General features: G+C 43.5%; 2 long non-coding RNA genes across 3 annotated transcripts; both read right to left on the bottom strand.

Moving 5' to 3' along the window:
• Positions 1-271: 271 nt before the first annotated feature.
• Positions 272-1,565, bottom strand: LOC116270517. Its single transcript, XR_004178589.1, has 2 exons — positions 1,426-1,565; positions 272-580 (listed from the first exon to the last, which is right to left on the bottom strand). It is a non-coding gene; the product is annotated as an uncharacterized LOC116270517 (long non-coding RNA).
• Positions 1,566-6,146: 4,581 nt separating this feature from the next.
• Positions 6,147-7,323, bottom strand: LOC116270516. Of its 2 annotated transcripts, XR_004178588.1 has the most exons (3): positions 7,245-7,323; positions 7,033-7,121; positions 6,147-6,650 (listed from the first exon to the last, which is right to left on the bottom strand). It is a non-coding gene; the product is annotated as an uncharacterized LOC116270516 (long non-coding RNA). The 2 variants fall into 2 exon arrangements; XR_004178587.1 differs by lacking the exon at positions 7,245-7,323 and having other exon boundaries at positions 7,033-7,230.
• Between the last annotated feature and the right edge of the window lie 493 nt (positions 7,324-7,816).

The raw sequence follows: 7,816 nt of genomic DNA, 5'->3' as shown, positions 1-7,816 counted from the left end.
AGATGGAGTTGCTCTGGTTCAAACACACCTGACGCTTCCTCCTTCCCTTTTATAAGAGAACCCTTCATCCTAAGAGTTGCAAAGGATAAAGATCCATCTTCTGTAACTTCTTCAGGCTGAATAGGGGCGATGATATTCCTGCCTAACTATTAGGGTCTCTTGTGTTCAGGGTAGAGAGGCGCTCAGTCAGAAGGCATCAGTGTGGTGAGGGCTCTTCATAACCCTTGAGTTCCAACAAAAGTTGATATCTGGGCAATTAATAAGTGTTCAGTTTAAGAAAACATTGAGCAAGTTTATTTTGCATACCTACACAGAGTACAACAGCAATATATTCCACAATAGTAAAGCAAAATAAGTAAAATTATTCCAAGTAAACTAAATTAGAAGGCTTTCCATGAACTGGGCAACTATTGGAACCAAGATGATATGAGGTTGCTAGCCAATTCCAATGTGCCCAGAATTAGAATATTGATTCAGATTTTTACATTACCCATCCCTCTTATTTCTTCTGAGCAGCAGTCAGAGTTCACTGGTTGGTTCACAGGAATAAGAAAGGTTAGCCTAAATTGCAGAGACGAATCTAAAAACACCCGATGATACTAGAATTTAAAAACAATGTTTCAACAATGTATCGGGAGGTTGAGGCAGGAAAATGGCATGAACCCAGGAGGCGGAGCTTGCAGTGAGCCGAGATCTTGCCACTGCACTCCAGCCTGGGCTACAGAGGGAGACTCTGTCTCAAAAACAAACAAACAAACAAACAAAAAACAAAGAAACAATGTACCATAGTTTTTGAAACATAATATTTGTCTCTCCAGTTTCCCATTTTTACTAAAGACAAATCATGTAAGACTGATTTACTTTTTATACTTGGCCTGGCCTGATTATTTGTATAAAGTACAGCAAGAATATTTTTCACAAAGTCTCTTTTTAAATTGGCTTTGAGGGAACTCTGTTCCATAGAAGGAATCTTAGAGAAGATTTTTTTAGAGCCGAGCCCTGACATGGGTTTGTACCCTCAAATACCTAGGAGTTGAGTAAATTTCTCTCCTCTCAAGTTTCCAAGATAACTTGTGGCTCCTGGGCCTGTTAGAAAGTGACATCTTTTTTTTTTTTTTTTTTGAATCAGAGTCTTGCTCTGTCACCCAGGCTGGAGTGCAGTGGCACAATCTCTGCTCACTGCAACCTCTGCCTCTCGGGTTCTTGCCATTCTCCTACCTCAGCTTCCTTAGTAGCTGGGACTACAGGTGCCCACCACCACACCTGGCTAATTTTTTATATTTTTAGTAGAGACGGGGTTTCACCACGTTAGCCAGGATAGTCTCGATCTCCTGACCTCGTGATCCACCCGCCCTGGCCTCTCAAAGTGCTGGGATTATAGGCGTGAGGCACCGCGCCTGGCAGAAAGTGACATTCTTTACTTACCATAGGTCAGGAACCCTGTATAGGGACTGTGGAGACAAGGTATCAGGTCAGTTTTCCCAAGGGGCTTAATCGGCTCTGTAAGTCATGTTTAATTTCTTAAAGGAAAACACATAATTCCAGTCAAAGCCTTGGTAAAATAAACAGTTTTTCCAATTGTGTCCTGTTGCAAAAGAAAACAGATTATTGGCCAGGCGCAGTGGCTCACATCTGTAATCCCAGTACTTTGGGAGGCCGAGGTGGGCAGATCACCTGAGGTCAAGAGTTCGAGATCAGCCTGGCCAGCATGGTGAAACCTCATTTCTACTACAAATACAAAAATTAGCCAGGTGTGGTGGCAGACACCTGTAATCCCAGGTACTTGGGAGGCTGAGGCAGGAGAATCACTTGAACCTGGGAGGCAGAGGTTGCAGTGAGCCAAGATTGCACCACTGCACTCCAGCCTGGGTGACAGAAAAAGACTCTGTCTCAAAAAAAAAAAAAAAAGAAAAAAAGAAAAAGAAAACAGATTCTTATTACACTTCTTCAAATAGCTATATTGCCATACATTAAGAACACTCACAACTAGTTTCCAAATTTTGGAGAAATTAGGCAGAGAGAAACAAATATGCTCCGAATTTTGTTCATACAAGTATACTTTAGTCAATTATTAAAAGCTGTAACTACTAGCTCAAAAGTTTCCTTGATTCTGAAAAACAGAACAAAGGATCAGCAATATTTTAAGCAAAAAGTTAAAAAGATTACTTCTGGTTTCTATTAGTTTAGTCCATGTAGTTAACTTCTGTTTGCTATTCATGGACATTTCAGCTCTCCATAAGAATTCTGAAAGTTTTTTCCTCTATTCTGATGTCACAATCACCAAAGTTATCAGAAACCTGCACTTAAGAACATCTGTTAAAGTCCTGTAGCTGATTATAAACCGCCTTCTAAAGAGGACCAAAACAAGACAACCATTGTTTGTGAATGACAAAACATCTTAGGACAGCCATCATTAAAACCACAATTGATAAGGAAGTTTGATTACTTCTGTGGCATACAAAATTTTACATAACAATTATATCTATTAATAACATACATTAAGTGTTATGAGAATTATAGGAGTTTTAAAAGTAATTTGGGAACACATACCAATAACACATTTGTATATAAAAATACAGCCCAAAGAAAACCAAACACCATTTTATATTTGACAGTGCTTCCTGTAGGATTCTTGTACCCAATAAGCCAAATGTCATTGTTGCATTAGTGCCCCCAGCCTAATCTAGAATCTAATGCTCCCATGTAGGTAAATTGAAGAATTTTCAAAAGTCAAAGAAGCAGTTTATGACCTTAAAGCATTTAGCAAGCTTAATATCTGACCTGCATGATTTAGACCAAACATTTACATTTTTGAAGATATTTTTATTTCACCAATAATCTTTAAAACTGCCTTTATTTCCTAAAGATTGCTTAAGTTGCATGAACTAAAAGGCATTACACTTTTAAATTTTCTGATAAAATTTCTGATTTAAGCTCTTGCTGTTATTAAACCAATTAATCAAAGCTCTTTCATATACAAACGTCAGGCTCATAACACAGATAAACACAGACAGAAGATAAAGGACTCATTCCCTAAGCCAGGAATTGTACCCTGAACCCAGGCCACCACTGTGAAAAGAGAAAGCACAACCACATGGTTACGAGGTGAAGCTCCCAAGGACACACAACACAGGAAGGAAATCTCATCCAGTTTTTTTCGGGGACTTACAGCAAAGTTCATAACGGACCAGTTTGCTGGTCCATCTTGAACAAACCTAAGAATAACTGGTGTTCCTAAGGAATAAGAGAAATCTAAAAGTTTGGAAAACATATTTGGTGGAATAATCGAGGAAAACTCGCCGGCCTTGCTAGAGACCTAGACATCCAAACACAAGAAGCTCAAAGAACACCTGAGAAATTCATTGCAAAAAGGTCATTGCCTAGGTACATTGTTATCAGGTTATCTAAAGTTAAGACGAAGAAAAGAATCTTAAGAGCTGTGAGACAAAAGCACCAGGTAACGGTAACCTATAAAGGAAAACCTATCAGATTAACAGCAGATTTCTCAGCATCTAGCTATTTATCTTACTTCTGTTTCTTTCAAACTTTTTGCTTTCTCTCTCTTTTTTCCTGTCTTATAAACTAGGGAAAGGGGGAGGTAGGGGAGAAGCCAGGAAGGACAGCAGGAGAATTGGTGGTCTCATTCTATATTTTTCCCCTTTGAGAATTTTCACTTTTTAGTGGGAGTTTTCACTCTCATCCTCCCTTTCTGAGTCTCTTCGTGAGATAGAGCAACAGTGATTCATATAATACACATGTGCTGAAGTTTTCTGATGAACCAAAGTAGCAACAAAACTTTTTATCATTTGAAAAAGCAAGGGTAATACACAGGGGAGCAGCAAGCAAGTTCCTATTGCTAGCAGTACACCTACAATGAGGGTTTTAAATCCTCCTATAGCTGGAAACCATTTTCCAAATAAAGACCTAGGATCAAACTCATGCCAAACCTGTACAGGCACATGTGCCAACTTCGTCATGTCCCTGACTGTGTTTTCAACCACCTGTCCTTGATCATCTATTTGTAGGTAGCAATTGGTTAAGTTAAATTTTCCACAAACTCCTTCAGCTGCCAGCAAGTAGTCCAAGGCCAGTCTATTCTCATAGATAGCATTTCTCATTTGGATTTCCTGCCGAGCTAAAACAGTCAAAGCTCTGACAGTTTCATTAGTAATTATTTCTAAGACGGCCTGCAGCCGTACAATCTGATTGAGCATGTAAATGGGGGTTCAGTGTCCCCATGAGCCGTCTTGTGTCCGTGTGGCAGGCCCATAATACTGTATAATCCTTTCAGAAGGTCACTCATTATCTTTCCAGTTTCTGTAACTATGCTTCTCTTTTCTCGGGAGGCGTAGACAGGGAAACCTAGGAGCTCACTCATTTTTATGGGTAATAAGAAAAAGGACGGCTTAATAGTGCCAATAACACAACTACCTGTTCATTTGTTAGGTCACCGAATGTAGGCTCTGTGCCCACATACCCAGTATAGTCCAGCGGGAGCAGTCCAGTCCTGATAAGATTCTGGATGAGCCCAGGCAGTTTTTAATTTAGAAAATTTGGCCGGGCGCGGTGGCTCAAGCCTGTAATCCCAGCACTTTGGGAGGCCGAGGCGGGTGGATCACGAGGTCAGGAGATCGAGACCATCCTGGCTAACATGGTGAAACCCCGTCTCTACTAAAAATACAAAAAACTAGCCGGGCGTGGTGGCGGGCGCCTGTAGTCCCAGCTACTCGGAGGCTGAGGCAGGAGAATGGCGTGAACCTGGGAGGCGGAGCTTGCAGTGAGCCGAGATCGCGCCACTGCACTCCAGCCTGGGCTACAGAGGGAGACTCCGTCTCAAAAAAAAAAAAAAAAAAAAAAAGAAAATTTACTAAATGGGTTCTTTTCAGTGTGATTTAGGCCCCATCAAGTAATTGTCTTTGTTGTGCCGTTGTATAACTTCTGTCCTATACAATTAAGCTTTCCTACAGGGATGATGAAGTCTTTTCCTTCTCTAGCTAGACAGTGTTGTCCAATAATTGAGGTTTTTAGGATCCAGAAGTTGCTAGCTTGGGCCTTCTGAACTGGAATTACATCAGGAGCTGGATCAGTGGGCACCAACTCTCGGGCTTCCCAAGGCCATCGATCTCCGTTAGTGGTTCCCCCGCATACATAACAGGAAGCAACATTAAGGGAATGAGCTACATTTTCTGCTAATTGGAGAAACAGATTTTTTGTCTTTTTCAGAAGTTCTGGTGCTGGCAGATTCAGCTCCTCATAAAAGGTTTGAAACATTGTTTTGGGAGAGCGCTTGTGGACCTCCCTTCAGACTAAAATGGCAACTTGGGGGTTTAACCCTGTCCCATCGATCCCCAGGATTACACGTTCTCCCTTTTTCCAACGGGGATCTAGGGGATGGGTGATTATGAGTTATGGTGGGTTACAGTGACCGGCAGCACAGGGGGGGTTGGCGGGGGTCTAGGGGTTGGTGATTATGAGTTCTGGTGGGTTACAGTGACCGGCAGCACAGGAGGGTTGGCGGGGGTCTAGGGGTTGGTGATTATGAGTTATGGTGGGTTACAGTGACCGGCAGCACAGGAGGGGTGGTGGGGATCTAGGGGATGGGTGATTATGAGGTCCAGTGGGTTATAGTGACCAGCAGCACAGGAGGGTTGGCGGGGATCTAGGGGTTGGGTGATTATGAGTTCCGGTGGGTTAAAGTGACCGGCTGCACAGGAGGGTTGGCGGGGATCTAGGGGTTGGTGATTATGAGTTCCGGGGGGTTACAGTGACCGGCTGCACAGGAGGGAGGAGGGGTTGGCTTCCCGCTTCTGAAGACAAACCGGGTCCTTTTTGTTCTTTTTCCAAGTAGCCCAAATAACACATGGCCAAAAGGCACAATTTTCACAAACCCCTGACTCATAACAAACATATTTATTTTCTACTCTGTAGCTCCTTTCACAGTTAACAGAACCACATCCTGTTCCTAGCTTGTTACTATTAATGGCTGAACAAGCGTTAAATCTTAAAGCTACTTGTTTGGGGATTCCTTTTCCTTCTGTTCTAGTTATTATTTTACTTGTATCACCTAGGAAAAGGCCAGCTCTTAATCTTATTTTGAAAACAGTGTTTGCAGGGGGCTCAGATGGGTTATAACACACATCAGGTTGGTCATTTCCCGGGCTACGTACCTTGTACTGAGTGGCATTATACAAGCAAGTTTCTTTCAACATTCCCGTACATTCATAATAACTATAGAACAGAAAGATTGTTTTAATTTGCTGTCCTACCTCAGTGACCTGATGAACACACTGGGAACAGTCCCCAGTTTGAGTAAGGTCCATCGAAGCCCTTACTGTGTAAGTGCAAAGTTGAAGAAAAATGAATCCCACGATGAGATTCCTCATGCTTCGGCCGTGCGTGGATCAGTCAGCTTCTGGGTGTGACTGGAGCAGGGCTTGTCGTCTTCTTCAGGGTCACTCCGCAAGGGTTGTCCGGGCTTGGTCTTGCCTCCCAGGTTTCAGGCGCTGCAGGTTTTACACGGCTGTGGTGGATCCAGGCTGGGATTCCCTCTACCTTCACAGCGGTGGGAGTGGTCAGGACAACAGTCTGGGGTCCTTTCCACCGTGAGCACAAAGAGGCTACGTTCCAGTCCTTGATCCACACTCGATCACCTGGGGAGAAAGGGTGAACTGAGGAGAATAAGCTAACAGGGCATCTCTCATTTACCCAGGCTGAGATTCTTCGTGTAATTTTTCCTGAAGCCTGTAGCTGTCGCTGTAACTCAATTTCACTCAACTTTTGGGGAGTGTCTGGAAGTCCCCGCAATATAGGAGGGGGCCTATAATATAATATTTCATAAGGAGAACGTCCTGTTCTTTTAGAAGGGGTACATCTAATTTTAAATAATACCATAGGGAGAGCCTGTATCCATTTTAATCCTGTTTCCTGACATACTTTCCCTAAACTATTTTTGATAGTCTGGTTCATCCACTCCATCTTTCTGGAACTCTGAGGCCAGTAGGCGGCATACAATTTCCATGTGATCCCCAATACCTTTGCCATCTTCTGTACCCAGTCAGCCACAAACGCCGGCCCATTATCTGAGCCGATCCGTAAGGGCAGTCCAAATCTAGGAATAAGATCTCGAAGAAGCACACAGGTTACTCAGTTCATGTTGGATAAGCCTCAACCCACCCAGAGTAGGTACACACAAGAACTAGTAGATACTTGTTACCGCCACACTTTGGCATCTCTGTGAAGCCCACCTGGAGATCTTCAAAGGGGGCTGCTCCATAAGCCTGTATTCCGGGCGGAACAGCTGGACCTTGCCTCGCATTGTGCTGTCCGCAGGTAACACACCGCTGCGTCACCGTTTTGGCAAGGGCTGACAAACGCGAGATGTAGAAATACCGGCCTAACAACTTTTCAAGTGACTCCTGACCTAGATGGGTGGTTTCATGCACAGCCAGTACAACTGCGGCTCCTGCAGCTGTGACACAGCTACTCTCCCATCTGGTAACCGAATCCACCCTTCCTCCATCTCTTGTCCTCTCTCTCTGCCTGGAGAAAGTCCTTTTCTTCTTTAGAATAAGTAGGTACAAGATCAGGTGCTTGAGGGAGCAGGGGGCTGTGACTGATGCCCGGAAGGGGGCAGATGCTGCTTTTTGAGCTTCTGAGTCAGCGCAGGAATTCCCCAAACCCACCCAGGTGGAAGCTCGCTGGTGTCCTCTGCAATGCATAACTGCCACCTTGTGGGGTTTCCATACTGCTTCTAATAATTGCAAGATTTCTCGCTGATACTTTATGTCCTTTCCCCCAGAGTTCGATAGGCCCTTTT

The sequence above is a fragment of the Papio anubis genome, chromosome 15, assembly GCF_008728515.1.
Source record: "Papio anubis isolate 15944 chromosome 15, Panubis1.0, whole genome shotgun sequence".
Classification (NCBI taxonomy): Eukaryota; Metazoa; Chordata; class Mammalia; order Primates; family Cercopithecidae; genus Papio; species Papio anubis.
Note: the sequence above shows the minus strand (reverse complement) of the source record. Positions and strands in the feature narration are given on the sequence as shown.